Below are 14,277 nucleotides of genomic sequence, written 5' to 3'. Positions count from 1 at the left end.
ATAAGTGATATAATATTAACTGATCATGCATCTTCTTACTGTAATTTTTCCCTTTTTCTGTATTACAAATTCCACTCTTTTTCCTTTGATCAAGGGAGAACTCATTCTATTTCCCTATTAATGAAGTACAAATGGAAGTATACTATATTCTCAATCACTATATTGTGATTTTGTCTTTTTGCAAAAATAAAATTCTCGCTTTGAATTATTTCATAATCATAACTAAGTGAAATATCTACTTAATGCCCATAGGAATAAATAACTTCAAAAAAATCTCACTTTTATGCTTTGCACAGAACCATACTTTCTGGTCATTTAAAAATATTTATGGTTTTTATAATTCCTTTATTTAATTGCTATGTGCACTTTTACTAAAATCACTGATATTTCAAATGTAAAAATCGTCTTTTAATTAAAACATTTTAAATGAATTGTTGGCTTAAAATCTTCTACTTTATTTTCTAATTTGTATTTATACCTTTTCCTTCTTGTCATTGAAAACTCTATGGATTCCTGGGATTGAATTGGGTCACCCTTTGCAAGGAAAATGCCTTTACCTGCGGAGTCATCCCACCAGCCATTTTTTAAAAATAACTTTTAATTGTTAGATATTAAAGTTGCTGAAATATTTTATGGAATTTTCTTCATTTTTCTCCCCTGATATTTCTTATTATGGTAATGATTTGCCTTCTACTTTTGAGATATGCTACTGATTTTTAAAACATAATCATTATGTATTAAACATTTGTATTAAGCATATTACTGGATAATTTAGCACATGTACTTAATAAAATATGTACTAGTATTCTCACCTGAATATAAAAAAATAGTTTTTTATTCTTAGTTTATAATTACAGACTTTTGAAATGTTCTTCAACATTTTATTTCCTGGTTTTCTCAATTTTAAAATGTATTTCTTCATTTTTATTTACACTTTCCCTGTATTTTTGTTAAATTTTTTTCCTAAATACCTGATACCTCTTGTCTATACTAGAAGTTACGCACTGAATATTTTATTGTGAATCTGGATTTGATGACACAATTTCAGTGATGTTATTAGGTCCATATTAATGCCTTTTTGTATTTTGTTTGTTTGTTCTTTTCAACTCTGGTATCTTTAATAGGATTATCAGTTTCTCCAAAGCAGAATTTAATTTAGTTTCTATCGAAGAATTCCTTAGCTAAGCATTCCTTAGGTTTCAGTGTTGTGTCTCTCATAGAGGTTGTCTTTTCCTCTGAGAACAGAATTATTTCCATCATGTTGTCCAAGGCAAACAAGTACCCTTTGCTCCTCATGGGCTTCTTAATTTTTGATCCGAGGAGACAGAAAAGAGTGGAAGCAAAATTGGAAGTATGATCCTGAAGGTAGACATGAATTTATACTCATATCCCATTGACAAATACACATGAAGCCTTCTACAGTGGAAACTGAAGAATGACTTTGCACTCCAGGCCCAAATGCTTAGCAGATGAAAAATTTTTACATCCCAATAAATCCTTCCACGGACGCAATAATGCAAACCAGACCAAATCAAACCAAATTTAAAAAAGCCCAGGTTTACTGGATACCAGCATCCCAGGTGGCATTCTTGACCCTCTAGGCCCTCAGAGAGAAGATGGGGAAGGAAAACCACTTGTTCGTTCTCTGGGGGCAGTTTAAATTCCCTTTGGGAATGATCTTGAGCATCTCTGGGGAAGAGTCATCATTTGGCAGTCTTTCTCAGAGGTGGAGTCTGGACTGAGGCAACTCCCAGGGTGGTGTGGGAGGTCCTTCTGTCTATATGTTGCTTTTATTGGATAATGAATAAAGAAACTGACTTGACCTGATAGGTTAGAGTAGAGTTAGGTGGAGAAAACTAAATTGAATGCTCGGAGAAAGGAGGCAGAGTCAGGGAGAAGCCATGGAGCTACTGTCAGAGACAGACATGCCAAAACTTTGCTGGTAAGCCACTGCCATGCAGTGATACACAGATTAATAAAAATGGGTTAAATTAATATGTAGGAGCTAGCCAATAAGAAGTTAAAACTAAGAGGACAAGCAGTGATTTAATTAATATAGTTTCTGCGTGGTTATTTTGGGAATCTGTGCAGCTGGAAACAAACAAGCTGGCTCTCACTACATCAGGGGAGGGGGCTTGGGATAGAACATCCACATAAATATTCTAGACTTTTTGGAAATATGGATGTCAGGGGCTGGGATGAAGCCTTAACCCAGAAATTCCAGATTCATTGGGTATATGAATGATAGGGGCTTGGGTGATGCTTCCATCCAAACAGCAAAGACCAAGAAGTGAGAGCTTCTGTTACTAAACAAAGGTTCAGGATGGCAGATGTTAACCATCAGTGAAACCCACAGGGACCAATCTCTGAAAGTGGAGGATTTCACAGTGTAGCAAGGAGGTTTTCATGCAGTTTTTTTTGAAACTATGACACAAAAGTCTGAAATCAGCTCTGTACATTACTTTTTTTGTTGCTGTGTTCAAATTCATGTTGAGACTCAAGCTGAGGGACAGAGAAAAGAATCCATTGCAGGGTTGCGATGTCAGTGAATGTGGCAGCATAGCTGTCGGGCACGTGGTAGAGCTGATCAACTTGTGTGCATGGCCAGGACAGAGAGAATCCACAGGAAGTCGCCTAGGCTGTGAAATCTCAAGACCTGCTCCTGACTCACTTGCTCTAGCAAGACTCCACCCAGTAGAGTTCTACAACCTTTCCAGTTAGCAACACTAGCAGTGGAGCCAGAGTTCAAACAAAAAAGCCTGTGGGAGATATACTACATACTAATCACAACCTCAGACCTACCTATGTTCCCAGCCAACAACCCCCTTATCTATCTTGTTGGGTTTTTCTTTGCTCATTTTCTTGTTATGTATGTTTTATACCTTAGAACAAATGTTTGCTTTGTTCAAAGGTTGAGAGAAAGAAACTGTGCCTTAAATCTGTTTGTTACTTGCCTTCACATGACACTCCTCTCCTCATTCTTATGGGAAAGTTTATTTCAAGAAGACCTCATGCATCTATTTTTTTTTACTTGATTCAGGATACCATGCTATGAGCTGACTCATTCCTGGGTTTCCTCAGAAGTTTCTGGAAAGCACCAAGGTATGCCTTAGAGATAGCTTTCCCTACCAGTTTGGTTTTTCTCTTTTCATTTTTGTTTAGTTTTATATTTTTGCTTTTCAGTGCCCAAACTTTTTAGCAGCATTTTCTCTTTACCTTGTCCTTGCTGATGTATGACTTTTTAAAAGTTCTTTTTATTCTATTATAGCTAAGTTTTTTAATACTTGACAGGGTATTGTTTTGTTACCTATCTGTGTAGCGGGCAGAGATAATAGAATGTCACAAAGTACAAAATAGATTCTTCTCTGACCTCTTTTCCAGCAAAATCAGACAAGGAAGAATAGAGAAATTGAAACCTTAGGAAAATATATTCATTTCTGTGTGACAAACATATTGCAATTTTGACCCAAAACACTTTCCTTTTCATATTGGCATGTCTATGTAATTTTGTTGCAAAACCGTGTAAATATTGGAGAATGGTAGATTAGCTGAAATGTTGATCTGAACAGGAAGAGGCAGAGACTTCAACTTATACAGGCTGAATTCAAAAGCAGTGACTTACCTGCTGATGGATAGGTCAGGAAAACTGAGGGTGTCAATGCCTCGTTAGGCTTTGGAGAAAAAACTTGGGACTTTCATAAGTGGAAACAGGGTTGCTAGCATTGATGGAGAGAGCAAGGTAAAGAGGAATAGAATCTGGTGGGACACAGGAGAACTGGGGAAGCAATTCTGAAAAGGCCAGAGTAGGTATTTAGAAGTCATGGTTTATATCTAAAACAATGAATCCTACATATAAAATGAAACAAACACACAGACAAAAACATATAACACATTGTCAGGAAAACTGCAAGCAAAGTCCTAAACAAAGGCATCTGAAAACTTGAAACAAAGGAACAATTCTCATTTTCAGTGGGAACTGAAATAAATGAGAACTTTCAGAAAGGTCAAGAAGGATCAAGGCTGTCTATTCCAAGCCAGTAAATCATTATGAAATGTAAGTATTAGACTTAAGAGAAATAATCAAGTATCACCCAGAGGCTGGTCTAGCATACATCTTCATCTAGGGACTGATGATAAAATTTAGCTTCATTCTAAACCATTAAGTTATTGGGCTAAGCTAATGTAGGTTTGGTACCAGGAGTTATCCCACTTAATTTATAGACTGCCATTTTGTAAACTTAGTGGCAGAAAATACATGAAGACTACAGATTAAATCCAAGAGACTGTGTGTTTTACACATGCCAGGTGACATACCACATAGTCACTCATGTGTTACTTCTTTTGTGTTACCACAATCACTATTGGGTAAGGATCCAGGAGAAAAATTACCTCATATTTTGTTTCTTACTTATAATGGTCCTCATATTAAAAAAGGAGGTCTTAGGGTCTTGTAAGGGCTGGAGATATGTAAACCTGGATTGCCTTACTCCCTAACAGGTTAACAAAGCAACAAGAAGGCAGTGTATCCATTTCATATTTTCCACCATGAATGAGCACTGATCTTATTTATGCAATTTCATGTTGTTTCAGTTTTTTTTTGCTGTAGTTGCTAGCATTGTACTTGGAAAGGTCAAAATGGTTCCAAACTCTAAGAACATGACTTTCAAATATATTACAATTTCAATAAAGTAAGTCTTGAATGTTATGGTTTTAATCTGAAGCTCTAAACTTCTCCTTTTTACTTTTTAATTCCTCATGATTTACTTATTGTTTTTATCATATGGACAATTTGTCTATATGCATGTATGTGCATCATGTTCATATCTGGTGCCTTCTGAGACCAGAAGAGGGAATTGGGTCCCTTGAAATTGGAATTATAAAAGGTTGTAAACTACTATGTTGTGGCTGGGAACTGAATCTGGATTCTCTGGAAGGCAAGCCCATGTTTTTAACTTCTGAGCCATCCCTCTAGTCCCTAACCTTCTGCTCTTGAAAAATCATGCTCATTCTGAAGAAATTATTTCCTATAATATGGCATCTGTCAGGTCGAGAAGAAAGTACCTCATGGAGCCTAAATTATCTGTACTCCAGCCAGATGTACGCTTTGAAAATCTGAGCGGGATAAAGTTACTGCAGATGATGAACATGATGTGTAAATGGTGCTATAAATGTGTACTTGGTAACTAGGTAATTTCTAGAAAAAGAATAGAATGGCATTGAGAAAGAAGTAGGAGATTAGCTCTGACTGGTTGTTATGCAGAGTGATTTTTGCATGGAAATATGTGTTAAGATCTGAAAATTATATTCTGCATTTTGTGTAGTATACAAAGGAAACAACTAAGGAAAAAAATTCTAGATGACTCTATCAATAAGCAAACTTTTCAGTCACATTTCTTGCACTGTAAAAATCTTAAGATTAATTTATTTAAGTGTGTTTCATTGGCTTGGCATGTAAATGCAAACTGATTCTTAAATAGAGGAGATAAACAATGGTCTATGTACAACTGGCTCTAAAAACTGGGGACTGCTGAAGTCAAGTCTTTTTCTTGGTTCTAGAAAAGAGAAACTGCTCTTACCTTTCTAGCCCCTCATTAAATGCATTCTGTGTTTCTTTTTTCTATGCACTCTTGAGTAAACAGTGCTGCTGGGTACATCAGACTGGAAAATTACTTTCTTAAGTAAGCTTTTCAGAGTGTATCCTTTAGGCAACTGGATGTAAACCACTCATATATTTGAAAGGAGACTTCTCAGAACAAGTTTTCTTACAAGGATACCTCATCATGAACATTCTGCAAGGCACCAGTGTAAACTCTATATTAAAGTGTTTTACAAAATGTCCTCATATTGAACGAAGAGGATACCACTGAAGTTCTTACATGTACACCGTTTTGTTCTGAGCAAAATATTTTTCTTGAAGAATTTTAAAACCTGGGTAGATTCTGTTTTATAATTAGCAATAAATAATTATACAAATGGCAAAGTAGTAAGGAGGGTCATCCTTGTATGTTTTACATAACTGATCTCAAGTTTTCTCCATGTTGTCTACTGACCTCATCATCATGAGAAACATCAGGAAGTGCAATTGAAAAATCACACATATAATGGAAAATTCTGTTCATGCATGCTCTAATGTATTTCTAAGAGGTTCCAAAGTGTTAACTATTGCAACCTTTCTCAAAATACGGGGTTCTCTTCTGAGACTCAGAGCAACTTTAGCTCTTATGCCCTGTGAAAACTCATGCCACATACTTCCAATATAAAATGGTTCAGAGTATCTTTTTCCATTGTAAAATGTCAATAATTGAATAGAAAGGAAGAATTGGACTAAAGAATTAAAACCAGCAGGAAAAATATTAAATTCTAGGAATCCATGGCTGACAGAACAGATGACATTTTAGTGTGAAGCCAAATATTTTGGGGCTTCCCCGGCTCATGTTCTTGTTATTTGCAGCACATATGTCCTTTCTTTCGTTCTTAGACTGGTACTACTCATTGCCCGTGGTTTTCATCAACAGCCCTACAGCATTTCTGACATCAGATCAGGGATATAAAACACACAGACACACACATGCACACAGACACATTCATGCACACACACACACATGCACAAACACATGCATGCACACACGCACACACACACACATGCACAAACACATGCACACAACGCATACGTGTATACACACACAGACACATACTGCACATCTCCCCATAAGGTATTAATCCAACTTACTATGAAAACTAGCTTCAAAGCTTCTAAGACACATTGTTGGGTGATGATACACAATGGTATCACTTTCCTTTCACCAGGCTTCCTTGTCAGTTATGTTTCTCATCACTGTTTTTAATACCTGAGCAACTAAGGTGAGTGCATTTTTATTTTATGTTATAGTTTCAGAGAATTCAGCTTGCCAATGTTGACAAATGATCTGCTTGCATTATAGCAAATGCAAAGATGAGTTGAATAGTGCACACGCACACACACACACAAACACAGGTACACACACACACACACACACACACACACACACACACAATGTTAGACAGAAAGGAGAGTGGAGGACAGGAAGATCATGAGAACAAAGATGCCAGCCACAAGACTCCTTTAGCAACCTCCTATTCCAAGATATTTTCCATATCCAAATCTTTCCACTTCCTTCCTACTTAAAACCACCAGCTGCAATTCCAATGTTTGACACATAAATCTTTAGTGAAGAATTTCATATTTCAACCAAGACAGTATCTGCCTACAAAATATTGGTTGTTTTTGTTGTCAGTTTTAGACCAGACTTTTGGGCTCTATTCCAGCAACCCTCTCTCATAGTTGAGATCTTCTGATTAAACGGAGTGTAGGAATATTTCGTAGCTGTATTGTTGGTGGAGCAAAACAAAAACACCAGCACAAACTATTTTTGTGAGTATAATGTGAAATAGGCATCTTGGGCTAATAAACGAAACCACAGAACAACAGGATCTTCAATTCTGTATATTTTTCCTAAGGCTTTGTAAAACAGTCTGGGTATATTCAACCTTGACTTAATAAGTACTTTCTCTCTCTGCATTTTGTATTTTGTTTTCAGCTTTAATTATGACCTTTATAAGATGATCCTTGTTGGTACAAACATAGTTGAGTGATAGAAAAAAAAAAACAAACAAAAAAAGAATGCACATCTTAAAATGGGCACAGCGGAGAAAATGCCATGTAGCACTTGAAAGAAAAGTCACTTTCTATTAGAAAGTCTTTGTGTTTCTTTTTAATTTTTTTTCCAAAAACAAAATTTTGGTACACTCATAGCACACATAGAAAATAGATTTTCTTCACATCTAGAGTGAGAAAGCAGAGGCAAGGGGGAAAACAACAGGGTTTACATTAATAGGAGATGACAACTTGACCAAACAGGAGGTGGCAGCCCTGCCGGCTGCACGGCTCAATGCCTGTGACAGGCAATTAAGGATCAGAGCCCCAGCTGTAATAGGAGGCAGCAGAGATGCACTGAGAGCCTCCTCTTTCTCTGCTGCTTCTATCAATCATATTGTTTACAGAGACAAATAAACTAATTCATACTAAAGAAAATACAGAAAGGTGAGAGAGAAAGGGGAAAGACAGAAAAAGAAAGTAAATCAGAAAGCCAAAAATTTTGGATTATTGAAAATTAAAGACAGTCTCCCTTGCTTGCAGAATAATACAAAGAACACAGCTCATCAAATTCTTTAACAGAACACTGATACTGTGGTGTAATATCATAGAGCTTATGAAGTCATCTGGTATATTCAGCATGGAAAACATTGATGGTCTTCTAAACATTCAGGGTTAGTTATTTTATATATTAATAATTTCCCCTTCTAGTTCTTCCTCAATATAAATAAATTCAATTGAAAAACATATAAAATAGAATAAAAATGTGATAAAAGATTGCATTTTCTAAGATAATCATTTAGTACTGATTATAGTGTTTTGTATCTGTATGAAATTTGGGTGATCATTGAAATTATCATTAGAATATTTGGTATAAACTTAACCCAACATCAAACTTATATTGTTGTCATACAGCATAGTTTGGTCAACAATGTCTGTTGCATACCACCTCCAAGAATGTATTTACATCTATAAGATGATGTAAATTTATAATATATAAGTTGAGAGAAATTTACTGTCAAGTTAGTCAAGACTTTTGCCTATAGATGTAGGGTGAGAATATACACACACTTCTTACTTAGAAAAGAGAAGTTAATGTAGCCTATAAAATTATTTAATATTGAATAGTCTTTATAAACATCACCGTAAACTTTTGAAGACAGTAACAAAATGCACAATATGAGATATGATCAGTAGCTGGTATTATTAGTAGATTATAGTACAAATTGAAAATATGAAAATATTTTCAAAAATCACAGACTCACCACTGTCGTGCCCACAGGAGAAAGACGGACAGAAATTGTGAAGTTGCTTATGCAGGGGGCAGCTACATTTAGAACAGGTCCACCAACGTGTGACCATCCCAGGGTGGGGAGCAGGTGTTCAGCAGCACTCGTTTATTTAGACATGGGACACAATGAATGCAAACATAGAAATCTTAACTCAAATGCATCAGCGTATGAAAATGCATCTGGTAAAGACACATTTAAACAAATCTGTTCCAAGTGATTGCCCTAAATGTGTATTATGAGATTATGGAGCTTGGGAATTTTAATCTGAATCAATTTAGGAATTATGCCTCTAAAAAATATTTGTCTTTGACTTTTAGGATACATCTGGAGAAATACCTGGTTAGCAAACTGCTTGCTTTACAAACATGATGACAAGTTCAATCTCCAGAACATTCCTTTAACAAATCAAGTGTACTGGGAAAAATTTGTAATCCAGAGCTAAGGCAAAGATAGTCAGATCCCTGGAGCTTCCAGACCAGCCAACCCTAGCTTATCAGGTAACTTCCAGAACAATGAAAATCCATCTCAAAAAAAAAAAAAGATTTTAAAGCTAATGGGAACTGAAGAATGACTTTCAAGACTGTCCTTGGGATCCATAAATAGCTGCACAATTGTATACACACAAATGTACACACCCAAGCACATGTAAAATAATATAAATTCCAACACACACAAAACATTCATTTTATTATTGCATTTCACATCTATTTTTCATTAAATTTTTTTTAAATTTAAGTTTCTTTTAGGTGTAATCCCAATATGTAGTGCTCTCTGGGCTGAAACTTACTATGTAGACAAGGCTGGATTCAAACTAACAAATTCACCTGCTATATCATACAAATATGAGTATTTTGGCCATTCCTCTCATCCAAGCTAGATTCTTAATAATTTTATTTATTTCCCACAAATTACTTTCACAGAACTAAATCTTTGTGTTTAGAGATATGTATCACATTTACTTTCTAAGAGTTATACACTCAATCATCATATTTGAATTTTCTGTTGCTATAGAGTGTACAAAACAACGTGTTTCCTAATATGTGATTGTCTATGCAAGTCTGGGCATAGCTGCAAACACAAATATTATTCTTCCTCAAAGATATAGGTGTTATATAAATTGTGTCTCTTGAAATTACAGGGATGGAATAATTTGTGTCCCTTTTTGAGTAACTCACACTGTTTCCATGATTAAGCTCTCTGAGATTTGGAAAAGTCATGTGTGTTTTCTTATTTATGCTCATTGGAATGCAGTGTGGGAAACTAATATGCTCAGATTCTCAGCACAGTCTTCTTCACACTTCAAGACTTTTCATCTTTTGAGAAAGCCAATTTTGTTTCTAATAACAAATTGAAACAGAGAAATAGAAGATTTTTCAGAAATAATAGATAGTGTAGGTGGGTTAGGTAAAATATGCTAAATGTGAAATTCTGCTGCAAATATTACCTGCGACTTCGAAAGATATTTAAACTAATTATATTAATTCATATTTAATTAGGCATCTAAATTTCCTTGTATTAGTAGTAATGAACTATAATTCCCTTAAATATACTAGAAGCTGATTTTGCTAATAATATGATGAATCAATCAAAAAGAAATTAAAGCATCAACATGGCTTTGAAGGGCTTATCTGCCCTGTTATTACCTTCTTAAATAATGTTGACAGAAGTCTGGAGCCCCTAAAGATGGATGGTCATTCAGTGGATGCAGGCTTAATCATCTTCTAAATCTGACCTGAAAAGTCAATACTGGGTGTTTTATTTGAAGCATGATAAATTTCTGCGTCTATAAATCTAAAAGAATAGTGGTCATACACAGTATACACACTAATTACAAAAGATTAAGTCCAGAATAAGTAAGCAGAAGCAGATTTCAAAAATGCATATGTAACAATGGCACACGGTAAGAATACCAAAGCATAAAAGAAAAAAAAACATAGAAAAATATAAAACACACTGGAGTTAATGAAATGGAGAACATAACACATAGTTAAAACAAGGAAGGGTTCCTTTGATAGCTGTTTCAAATCTTTAAAATAGAACAATTTAATTGTTCAGGAATTGTAGAAAGAAAGCAAGAAAATAGATATTTTAATAATAAAACTGTAAAATTTAAAAGAAAAGAATATTTAAAATGATGCTTAGATAACTGGATTGATAGAGCAGCATATTTTATAGAACAGAACAAAAAAATCCATCAATAGAGTGACCCAATAAAAACAAAGATGAACTAAGGGTCAAATTGTCTGCTTCTTCATAGCAGCCAGGGAGTAGTTAGAGGAAAACAAGCAAAAGTAAACAAAAAAGCATTTTTTTTCTAAAGACTAAAAACACCCACCAAGAACTCTAGAATATAGAATAAGCAAAAGTAAAAATATATCTACACATATAGACATTACTCTAAACTTTATTTCTATTTTAAATGTAAATATGGAAAATCAAAAATTAAGAGAAATTTGCTTTCAAAGAATGAAAAATCACTGAAATGAAGAATCATTGAATCTATAAAATACTGCAACAAAGTTTTTCACTAAAAGAAATACATTCAGAGATCTTATCTCAAACTCTTGGAAAAAGTAAAAGATAATTTTAGGCATTTAGAACATAATTGTGTAATTTAACACACGCATGCACCCTTGAAAACTCCCAGTAATGGTGGTAAAAACGAAAACAAGGAAAAGATATTAGAGGAGTTAGCAAAAGAAACTGAGTAATCTAAATTCATGTTAATTATCAACAAGGACTCTCAGTGGAGTTATATTAGTCTGCTAGAGTCCCTTAAGAAATGTGCTAGAATCTTTAACAGTCGCAAAGTAAGAGCCAGTTATTCAACGCGTGATAATGCTCAAGTTGAGAAATACTGTTTTATATAGTAGCAATTGCAAGAAAAATATTTATTACAACTTCACTTATAAATACAAATGAGAAGCTCATTTTCAAAATCAACAAATATTGGAGGGCACACATCTCAAAGAATTGAAATAATTGTATTTATACTCTACTATGGTTGAATTTAATTGTCTGCTTGATATAGCTGATAATCACCCATTGAAAGGATCTTGGTGTGGGATTGTTTATCTTTTGTGTGACTATAGGCTTATCTGTTGAGTATTATTTTAGTTTGATTAATTGACCTAGGAAGATCCTTCACACTGTGAGAGGCACCATTCTCTAAGCAGGATGTCTTGAACTATATAATCAAGCTGAATATAAGTGAACAAGCAAACAAGCAAGAGATCATACTACTCATTTCTCTGTTCTTGACTATAGGTGTGATGTGATTATCTGATTTAGATTCCTGCCACCTTTGTTACCCTGCTCTGGTGGACTTAACCAGCAATTGTTACAGGCAGTGAAAACCCTTTCTACTCTAAGTTTACCATTGTCAGGATATTTTTATCACAGCAACAGAAATGAAAGTAGAACATACCCAAAGGATTGTTCACGTTCCTAGGCAATAGGGAGTGCTTGGTCTTTACATTCAAGTGGGAAAGAAAAGCATACATACAAAAGATACCTGTTGAGGAACTGTAAGTGCAGATGGTTTTGGAGTGCTGGTGATATTAATGTTTATAAACTGTTTTGTTTATTAATGTCTATAAGATGTTTTGAAATCTGAAGATTATCTATATATTATATGTATATAGTAATTAAATAATTTTGAAATCATAGGATCAGAAGGTCATACATAAAAATCATAGACATGAGATAAGATTTGGAAAACATCAACCTTTTTAAAATCTGTTTTAAACCTTGCCAATAATCATTTGATTTCAGAAGAATTAGACTACATTATGCCCTGTTAGTCATGCCTTGTTTCTGCTGATATCTTGAAATGAGTTTGCCATAAACATGGTGGCTTATAGTGAGATAATTGTTTCACAGTTCTGGAAGCTACAGTACTCAAGTCAAGGATATCTCAAGAAACTATCCTTTCTGAAGGTTCTGAGGTGTCCTCCCTATCTTTCACTGTCTGTGTCTTTGATTAGTGCCTCTTGGTTTGTTGCTACTTAACTTCAATTTGCCTCTCAGTTTTGAGCTGGCTGTTGTTCTATTTACATGTCTCCTCCTCTATTTAGGCACACTTGTAAAAAGTCTGTTACAACAATGCAGGATGATCTTGCCTGTTTTTCATAATTTAATGGCAGTAATAGATTTGGGTATGTGAATCTATCAAACCGTCACAGATGTCAACCTTCATTTATTTTACAACACCCGTTTTCAGTCTGTTTTCTTAAGTGTAAGTTACTAGTTTGCAAATCCTCAGGAATTAAATAAGCCACAACTCACCAATCACATGATTCTATTTTTTCCATCACTCTATGGACTCACAGAGCAAAATGGAGCCTATGATATAAAGAAGGGAACTGTGTTATCTGTAGCAGAGTGAGATGGTGTCTGTGGTAATGACATGGTATCTTAGAAGTATTTAAATATCCCCAGTGTACAAGCTTCCTTCCAAAACCCATAACAGGTCTAATATATTCCTTTACTTTGATAGTATTTATTTTGAAACTATTTTCTGCTATTTTTTAAAGATTCTAATAGAGATGCATACTTAGTTCTTTTTATTATGACACTTGTGTCAAATATTTCTAGCTATTTTTTATTAAAATTTTCTCATTGTGGTTTTAAAACTTGCAATTTGTTCTTATCTCCAGGCAATTTTATTTTGATATTTAATCATAAAATAGATGTATTTAGTCATTTGAAAATAGAAAAAAATGAGAAAATAGAGTTTGAACAGAAGTTAAAAATTAAATCAAGTCTCTGCTATTACTGTACAATTATCTCTACAAGATAATTCAAATACCAGTATGGCATTTTACTACACATTAGCATTCATGCAAGCACAATTTAAAAAAAAGAAGGATGAATTTCACAGTGAGCAATAAGACAAAACAAGTCCATCTGCATATCAGGTTCTTAAGTGATTTATAGGCTGAAACACATTGGATTCATAGACAAAATGGTATCTCAGCTCAGGTCAATGAAACATGGGCCTACTCAAATATTCCACAGAATTCAATCTATCTACAGCCTAAGGAAATGTCACTGAATGTAAGAGCTGAAACTGCCTGTGGAGTCAAGCATGTTTCAGAATGGAATGGATTTCTAGTCAGTTTTCTCTTCTCATTTTAGGAGAAGGTAGCAAGCAATATGAAAAATGGAAAATGCAGGGTGGCATGCACTGAGATCCGATCACACAAAGATACCTGTCACAGCTGTGAGAGCGTGGATGAATGTCTAACTCAGGCATTCTGACATGCTCATCCATCTTTAACTGTCTGGGAAGCTTGGGGCATGCTGGATGGACAGTCTCCTAGGACTAGACTCTTTCACGCCATCAAGAAC

The sequence above is a fragment of the Myodes glareolus genome, chromosome 23 (assembly GCF_982192425.1).
Source record: "Myodes glareolus chromosome 23, mMyoGla1.1, whole genome shotgun sequence".
Lineage (NCBI taxonomy): Eukaryota > Metazoa > Chordata > Mammalia > Rodentia > Cricetidae > Myodes > Myodes glareolus.
Note: the sequence above shows the minus strand (reverse complement) of the source record.